Below are 9,926 nucleotides of genomic sequence, written 5' to 3' on the forward strand. Positions count from 1 at the left end.
GGGAGGGAGTTCCAGGATTTTGACCCAGCGACGATGAAGGAATGACTCTATATTTCCAAGTCAGGATGGTGTGTGACTTGGAGGGGAACTTGCTCCCATGTGCCTGCTGCCCTTGTCCTTCTCGGTGGTAGAGGTTGCAGGTTTAGGAGGTGCTACCGAAGAAGCCTTGGCGAGTTGCTGCAGTGCATCTTGTAGATGGTACACACTGCAGCCACGGTGTGCCGGTGGTGAAGGGAGTGAATGCTTAAGGTGGTGGATGGGTGCCAATCAAGTGGGCTGCTTTGTCCTGGACTGTGTCGAGCTTCTTGAGTGTTATTGGAGCTACGCTCATCCAGGCAAGTGGAGAGTATTCCATCACACTCCTGACTTGTGCCTTGTAAATGGGGAGTTAGGATGTGAATACCTAGCCTCTGACCTTCTCTTGTAACCACATTCTTCGAACCACCCCTAGGCCCATTAGCCAAATCAGTCTTTTCTCCGCTGATGCACTAACTAACATAAATCCTGTTTACCAAGAAAACATTTTCAGCACTTTCTTCAAGAAAGAGAGAGTGCAGCATTTACAGCAGCTCACAGGTTTCCCAAACATGCAAGGTGCCATTGATTGCACACTCGGGCACTTAATGGGGCTTCTCCCCATAGAAAAGCCTTGCATTCCATTACCGTGCACGAGGTCTCAGAAGGACTGACTCACGCAAGCGAATATGCGGAGATCAGCCACAGGGCCTTAACTTGGCACCAATCTGCCACCACTGTTAGAAGATGGAGGCAGAGTGGACAGGTGATTGCTGTGAATCAAGGATATCATCCACCGCAGCCCTAATCTACTGAATTCATTGAGAACTGACAAACAAGTACATGCACAATACGATGAATCCACCCAAATACTATGCAGACCGGTCAGTGGTGGTGGGACCCTGAGAAGGTCTCCAAATTCATTTGTGTCTGATGCATGTTGCATTATCCTGTCATCCTCTAGCTGAGCGTTGGGGAGACAGAAGCCATCGTTTCTTGGATGCTGCACAACCCCTACTCCCTTGCGACTGACTCCATTCGACTCCATGCTCCATACATTAGGCTGTAAGAAACCTTGATGTCCTATTTGACCCTGATTTGAACATCAATCACCACATCCTGCCCATTGCTAACACTAAAACCACGTTTCCCTCTGAAACGTTTCCCACCTCGGTCCCAACGTGTGCTGACAACAACCTTGTTCACACATTTGTCATCTACATACTTTATTATTCCCATGGTCGGCTTGCTGGTCTTCCACCCTCTATAAATTATTAGTTGCTCAAAACTCGCTGTCCATATCCTGCCCTAAGTCTCGGTCTCCTGTCACCACCATCCTCACTAACCTACGTTGCCTCCCTGTCCCCCAATATATTACATTTCAAATCCTTGCCCCAATATTCCAATCTCCGTAGGGCCTTTCCCCATCTATCTCTGCAACTTCCTCCAGCCCATATCTTCAGTCAGCTGACTCTGGTGCTTTTGTGCATCGTTCCTTGCTTATACCCACCCGCTCCCTGCCCACCATTGATAGAAGATCCTACCGCTGCCTCAGCCCTACACATCTGATACAACTCTCCGCTTCTCCCTTTCTTGCTAAAGCTGAACCAGACAGTCCCAACATCTCCACATCGTGAGACTGCTGACAGAAAAAAAACTTTAAAAAGTGGAGAGATTCTGGGATTTATACCTTTGGACATTGACTACAGTGGCAATGAAGTGATATATAATAATGTGTGCATTAAATTGGTTAGACCACAGTTCGGGTATTGCATGCTGTTCTCTGCAATTACATTATAGGAAGAAGCAGGGAATGGTTGCAGGGAAGGTTCAATAGAGTTATATTGTGAGCGTAACGTTATACACGCCCACATGCTCTGCTCTCTACCTCTAACCTCCTCTAACATCCATTGTGGTTGTATAGCATCATGTATGGTGATACTAAATAGAGATGGAACAGTCTTCTATGCTGCCCAGAAACATGCTTACACTCCTTTTACCTTCATGCTCATTGCTCACTTAAATGGCAACATTGAATAATGAACATCACTAAAATAGGTAGATGCTGCATTTTAGATCCCATAAGCTGGAATGTTGGCGAATGTCATTCCTCTGTAGTCCTAGTAAATATATGCGAAAGTCAAGCAAGCTGATTTCAATAGCTGCTCAATATACTAAGGGCAGATAAAGACCGGGATTGGTATCCTGCTTGTCAGCACAGTTTCAAGAAACACGAGTAAGAATGAACTTCTACAAATGTCTTGGCACAAGCTGATTAAAAACATATCCCTGTGCCTGGTGGGGGTGATGTCATACATCAGCTGTGAACCTGACAAGATGCCCCCAGGTGACAGTGCAGGGGTGCTGCCTTATGCAGTAGCATTGAACAAAACAAATGAATATGCCTCACATGCTTTGAGAAAAGCAGATGAGAATTGTAGAATAGTATTACAGAAAAGAATGGAATATCAGAATAAGAGAACAGAATTACGGAGTAGAATTACAGAGCAGATTTATACTTAACACGAATAGAGTGAGGAGTGAGATTAGGAGAAATTATCTTTAGAGGGCTGTTGGAACATTGAAGTCTAGAAATTGTTGCGTGTTAGCCTCCTAAGTCCCCAAGATGGCAGACAGGAAGTACGCAGACATGTCTGGCTGGAAGTGCACCGCCCACTGGTACTGGAGGTAACGCTGTCAGCAGGAGCACATGCTGGCAACATTCTAAATGGGGAATAATGTATGTGAGTTAGTGTCGTGTGCTTCTTGCACGACCCGTTCTCCTATTTAGACTGCCATTCGCCATGTGCTGACCTCGTTTATCGTGATGCTATCTGGCAGGATGTTTGGTCTACTAGGGTTGGCTTGAGGAATAATAGACAACGGGGAGGAGCATGGAAGACATCACAGAGCAGCAGAAGCTGCCAGAAGAGGGAGGAGGAGGGCACTGAACAGGAGGCTATATCCACAGACGGTCTCCAGGGGGACCTCATCAACGTGTATGAGATGCCTTCGCTTTAACAAGGAGGTTGTTACTGAGCTCATCATCATAGGCAGTCCCTTTCACTTGCTTCCACTCTAAAAATGAGTTCTTAGGTGTCTGAAATGTCCAATACGAGAACCACAGTCCCTGTCACAGGTGGGACAGACAGTCATTGAGGGAAAGGGTAGGTGGGACTAGTTTACCGCTTGCTCTTTTCGCTGCCTGCGCGTGAGGTGCTCAGCGCCCTCCTGGATGCACTTACTCCACTTAGGGCGGTCTTTGGCCATGTACTCCCAGGTGTCGGTGGGGATGTTGCACTTTATCAGGGAGGCTTTGAGGGTGTCCTTGTAACGTTTCCTCTGCCCACCTTAGGCTCGTTTGCCGTAAAGCAGTTCCGAGTAGAGCGCTTGCTTTGGGAGTCTCGTGTCTGGAATGCAAACTGTGTGGCCTACCCAGCGGTCACCTGCTGCAGCCACAACTCCAGTCTCAAACCATGGCATGGGCACACTGCCTGTGGCTGTCAAGATCACCGTCACACCCAACTTTTATTGTATTAGTATAGAGAAGAGATACAGGGTGCACAGAGGGCTGGAAGAGCCAGACTGCTTTATAATAAAGAGCAGTTCACAAGTAGGAAGGATCAGATGGGGGGAAATGAGAGACAGACTAAGATGGGTTTGGGGTGAATGTACGTAAATGTCTGGAGCGTAGTTAATAAGGTTGGTGAGCTGCAGGCACAAGTAGCCGCATGGGATTATGTTATAGTGGCAATAACGGAGACCAGGCTCAAACAAGGGGAGGAATGGTCACTTAATATTCCTGGCTACAATATATTCATTCAGGAAAGATAGAGCAGGAATAGAAACATAGAAACATAGAAAATAAGTGCAGGAGTAGGCCATTCGGCCCTTCTAGCCTGCACCGCCATTCAATGAGTTCATGGCTGAACATGCAACTTCAGTACCCCATTCCTGCTTTCTCGCCATACCCCTTGATCCCCCTAGTAGTAAGGACTTCATCTAACTCCTTTTTGAATATATTTAGTGAATTGGCCTCAACAACTTTCTGTGGTAGAGAATTCCACAGGTTCACCACTCTCTGGGTGAAGAAGTTTCTCATCATCTCGGTCCTAAATGGCTTACCCCTTATCCTTAGATTGTGACCCCTGGTTCTGGACTTCCCCAACATTGGGAACATTCTTCCTGCATCTAACCAGTCTGAACCCATCAGAATTTTAAATGTTTCTATGAGGTCCCCTCTCATTCTTCTGAACTCCAGTGAATACAAGTCCAGTTGATCCAGTCTTTCTTGATAGGTCAGTCCCGCCATCCCGGGAATCAGTCTGGTGAACCTTCGCTGCACTCCCTCAATAGCAACAATGTCCTCCCTCAAGTTAGGAGACCAAAACTGTACACAATACTCCAGGTGTGGCCTCACCAAGGCCCTGTACAACTGTAGCAACACCTCCCTGCCCCTGTACTCAAATCCTCTCGCTATGAAGGCCAACATGTCATTTGCTTTCTTAACCGCCTGCTGTACCTGCATGCCAACCTTCAATGACTGATGTACCATGGCATCCAGGTCTCGTTGCACCTCCCCTTTTCCTAATCTGTCACCATTCAGATAATAGTCTGTCTCTCTGTTTTTACCACCAAAGTGGATAACCTCACATTTATCCACATTATACCTCATCTGCCATGCATTTGCCCACTCACCTAACCTATCCAAGTCACTCTGCAGCCTCATAGCATCCTCCTCGCAGCTCACACTGCCACCCAACTTAGTGTCATCCGCAAATTTGGAGATACTACATTTAATCCCCTCGTCTAAATCATTAATGTACAGTGTAAACAGCTGGGGCCCCAGCACAGAACCTTGCAGTACCCCACTAGTCACTGCCTGCCATTCTGAAAAGTACCCATTTACTCCTACTCTTTGCTTCCTGTCTGACAACCAGTTCTCAATCCATGTCAGCACACTACCCCCAATCCCATGTGCTTTAACTTTGCACATTAATATCTTGTGTGGGACCTTGTCGAAAGCCTTCTGAAAGTCCAAATATACCACATCAACTGGCTCTCCCTTGTCCACTCTACTGGAAACATCCTCAAATAATTCCAGAAGATTTGTCAAGCATGATTTCCCTTTCACAAATCCACGCTGACTTGGACCTATCATGTCACCTCTTTCCAAATGCGCTGCTATGACATCCTTAATAATTGATTCCATCATTTTACTCACTACTGAGATCAGGCTGACCGGTCTATAATTCCCTGTTTTCTCTCTCCCTCCTTTTTTAAAAAGTGGGGTTACATTGGCTACCCTCCACTCAATAGGAACTGATCCAGAGTTATTGGAATGTTGGAAAATGACTGTCAATGCTATTTCCAAGGCCACCTCCTTAAGTACTCTGGGATGCAGTCGATCAGGCCCTGGGGATTTATCGGCCTTCAATCCCATCAATTTCCCCAACACAATTTCCGGACTAATAAGGATTTCCCTCAGTTCCTCCTCCTTACTAGACCCTCTGGCCCCTTTTATATCCGGAAGTTGTTTGTGTCCTTCTTAGTGAATACCGAACCAAAGTACTTGTTCAATTGGTCTGCCATTTCTTTGTTCCCCGTTATGACTTCCCCTGATTCTGACTGCAGGCGACCTATGTTTGTCTTTACTAACCTTTTTCTCTTTACATATCTATAGAAACTTTTGCAATCCGTCTTAATGTTCCCTGCAAGCTTCTTCTCGTACTCCATTTTCCCTACACTAATCAAACCCTTTGTCCTCCTCTGCTGAGTTCTAAATTTCTCCCAGTCCCCGGGTTCGCTGCTACTTCTGGCCAATTTGTATGCCACTTCCTTGGCTTTAATACTATCCCTGATTTCCCGTGATAGCCACGGTTGAGCCACCTTCCCTTTTTTATTTTTACGCCAGACAGGAATGTACAATTGTTGTAGTTCATCCATGCGGTCTCTAAATGTCTGCCATTGCCCATCCACAGTCAACCCCTTAAGTATCATTCGCCAATCTATCCTAGCCAATTCACGCCTCATACCTTCAAAGTTAGCCTTCTTTAAGTTCTGGACCATGGTCTCTGAATTAACTGTTTCATTCTCCATCCTAATGCAGAATTCCACCATATTATGGTCACTCTTCTCCAAGGGGCCTCGCACAACAAGATTGCTAATTAATCCTCTCTCACTACACAACACCCAGTCTAAGATGGCCTCCCCCCTAGTTGGTTCCTCGACATATTGGTCGAGAAAACCATCCCTTATGCACTCCAGGAAATCCTCCTCCACCGTATTGCTTCCAGTTTGGTTAGCCCAATCTATGTGCATATTAAAGTCACCCATTATAACTGCCGAAGAAGCCTTGGCGAGTTGCTGCAGTGCATCTTGTAGATGGTACACACTGCAGCCACGGTGTGCCGGTGGTGAAGGGAGTGAATGCTTAAGGTGGTGGATGGGGTGCCTATCAAGTGGGCTGCTTTGTCCTGGACTGTGTCGAGCTTCTTGAGTGTTATTGGAGCTACGCTCATCCAGGCAAGTGGAGTGTATTCCATCACACTCCTGACTTGTGCCTTGTAAATGGGGAGTTAGGATGTGAATACCCAGCCTCTGACCTTCTCTTGTAACCACATTCTTCAAACCACCCCTTGGCACATTAGCCAAATCAGTCTTTTCTCCGCTGATGCACTAACTAACATAAATCCTGTTTACCAAGAAATCATTTTCAGCACTTTCATCAAGAAAGAGAGAGTGCAGCATTTACAGCAGCTCACAGGTTTCCCAAACATGCAAGGTGCCATTGATTGCACACTCGGGCACTTAATGGGGCTTCTCCCCATAGAAAAGCCTTGCATTCCATTACCGTGCACGAGGTCTCAGAAGGACTGACTCACGCAAGCGAATATGCGGAGATCAGCCATAGGGCCTTAACTTGGCACCAATCTGCCACCACTGTTAGAAGATGGAGGCAGAGTGGACAGGTGATTGCTGTGAATCAAGGATATCATCCACCGCAGCCCTAATCTACTGAATTCATTGAGAACTGACAAACAAGTACATGCACAATACGATGAATCCACCCAAATACTATGCAGACCGGTCAGTGGTGGTGGGACCCTGAGAAGGTCTCCAAATTCATTTGTGTCTGATGCATGTTGCATTATCCTGTCATCCTCTAGCTGAGCGTTGGGGAGACAGAAGCCATCGTTTCTTGGCTGCTGCACAACCCCTACTCCCTTGCGACTGACTCCATTCGACTCCATGCTCCATAAATTAGGCTGTAAGAAACCTTGATGTCCTATTTGACCCTGATTTGAACATCACCACATCCTGCCCATTGCTAACACTAAAACCACGTTTCCCTCTGAAACGTTTCCCACCTCGGTCCCAATGTGTGCTGACAACAACCTTGTTCACACATTTGTCATCTACATACTTTATTATTCCCATGGTCGGCTTGCTGGTCTTCCACCCTCCATAAGTTATTAGTTGCTCAAAACTCGCTGTCCATATCCTGCCCTAAGTCTCGGTCTCCTGTCACCACCATCCTCACTAACCTACGTTGCCTCCCTGTCCCCCAATATATTACATTTCAAATCCTTGCCCCAATATTCCAATCTCCGCAGGGCCTTTCCCCATCTATCTCTGCAACTTCCTCCAGCCCATATCTTCAGTCAGCTGACTCTGGTGCTTTTGTGCATCGTTCCTTGCTTATACCCACCCGCTCCCTGCCCACCATTGATAGAAGATCCTACCGCTGCCTCAGCCCTACACATCTGGTACAACTCTCCGCTTCTCCCTTTCTTGCTCAAGCTGAACCAGACAGTCCCAACATCTCCACATCGTGAGACTGCTGACAGAAACAAAACTTTAAAAAGTGGAGAGATTCTGGGATTTATACCTTTGGACATTGACTACAGTGGCAATGAAGTGATATATAATAATGTGTGCATTAAATTGGTTAGACCACAGTTCAGGTATTGCATGCTGTTCTCTGCAATTACATTATAGGAAGAAGCAGGGAATGGTTGCAGGGAAGGTTCAATCGAGTTATATTGTGAACGTAACGTTATACACGCCCACATGCTCTGCTCTCTACCTCTAACCTCCTCTAACATCCATTAGTGGTTGTATAGCATCAGGTATGATGATACTAAACAGAGATGGAACAGTCTTCTATGCTGCCCAGAAACATGCTTACACTCCTTTTACCTTCATGCTCATTGCTCACTTAAGTGGCAACATTGAATAATGAACATCACTGAAATAGGTAGATGCTGCATTTTAGATCCCACAAGCTGGAAGGTTGGCGAATGTCATTCCTCTGTAGTCCTAGTAAATATATGGGAAAGTCAAGCAAGCTGATTTCAATAGCTGCTCAATATACTAAGGGCAGATAAAGACCGGGATTGGTATCCTGCCTCTCGCCGACTGCCGCTGCGTGTGGAACACCGGCTGGGCCTAAAATGGATGGGGTGGAAGTATTGACAAAAATATTGTTACAGCACTGGAAAGACACAATGTACTTGAGGGTTGAAAGACAGAATCGGTTTGGTTAGAATTAAGGAACAATAAGGAGCTATTGCACTGCTGGGTGTATACTACAGGCCACCAAATAGTGAAAGGAGACAGAGCAGCAGATTTTCAGGCAAATTGCAGAAAGATACAAGAACTTTAGATTAGTGATAAAGGGGTACCTCAATTATCCGAATATAGACTAGGAAAAAAGAGGAGAAGGAATTGCTAAAATGTGTACAAAAGAACTTTCTTGATTGGAATGTTTCCAGCCGAACTATGAAGGAAGCAGAGCTGCATCTAGTTCTGGGGAATGAAATGGAACATGTTTCAGTGAAGGAGCATTTGGGAAACAGTGATCACAATATCATTAGTTTTAGAGCATTTATGGAAAAGGACAAGGAAAAATGAAATGTGAAAATATTCAACTGGAGGAGAGTAATTTCAATGGGGCCAAGTTTCGGCCTGAGTTGCTCCTGATTTTTTGGAGCAACTGGTTTAGAACGGAGTATCTTAGAAATTTGAATTCTCGGCATTTAGTTTGCTCCAGTTCTAGTCAGTTAGAACAGTTTCACTTTGGAACAGAATTTTTTTTTCAAAAGGGGGCGTGTCCGGCCACTTACGCCTGTTTTAAAAGTTTAGGCAGTGAAAACTTACTCCAAACTAACTTAGAATGGAGTAAGTGAAGATTTTTGTACATTCGAAAAAACCTTGTCTACACTTTCGAAAATCAGGCGTAGGTTACAATTTAGGCATAGGGAAGGCGGGGGCTAGGGTTTAAAAGGAAGTTTACAAACATTAAACACTTCAGTTTTACAAATAAAGAGCCATCATCAATAATAAATTATAAATACATCAATAAATCAATCAAAAAAAATTAATAAAATATAATTTTTTTTTAAAAAATCAATAAATAAAACATTTTCTACTTACCGACTGCAGCACCGGGAGTCCTCCAACAGCGTGCTGGGATGCCCCCCCAGTGTGTCTCTGTCAGTGTCTCTATCTCTCTGTCTGTCTGTGTGTGTCTCACACTCTCTGTCTGTCTGTGTTTCTGACAGCGAGGGGAGGGGGAGAAGGGGGGTGGGGGGGAGGGGGAGAAGGAGGTTGGGGGGGAGGGGGAGAAGGGGGAGGGGGGTCGGGTGGGGGGGAGGAGGAGGGGGGTGGGGGAGGTGGAGGGGGGGTTGGGGAAGGTTGGGGAGGAGGTGGAGGGGGAGAAGGGGGTGGCGAGGGGGAGGAGGAGGGGGTTTGGGGAGGAGGAGGGGGAAGGGGGGTAGGGGGGAGAGGAGGTGGGGGAGAGGAGGAGGAGGGGGGAAGAGGAGGGAGGGGGAAGAGGAGGGGGGAAGAGGAGGGGGAGAGAGGGGGAGAAGAGGGGGAGAGGGGGAGAAGGGAGAGAGGATGGAGGG

This window comes from Pristiophorus japonicus, chromosome 5 (assembly GCF_044704955.1).
Source record: "Pristiophorus japonicus isolate sPriJap1 chromosome 5, sPriJap1.hap1, whole genome shotgun sequence".
Taxonomy (NCBI): domain Eukaryota; kingdom Metazoa; phylum Chordata; class Chondrichthyes; family Pristiophoridae; genus Pristiophorus; species Pristiophorus japonicus.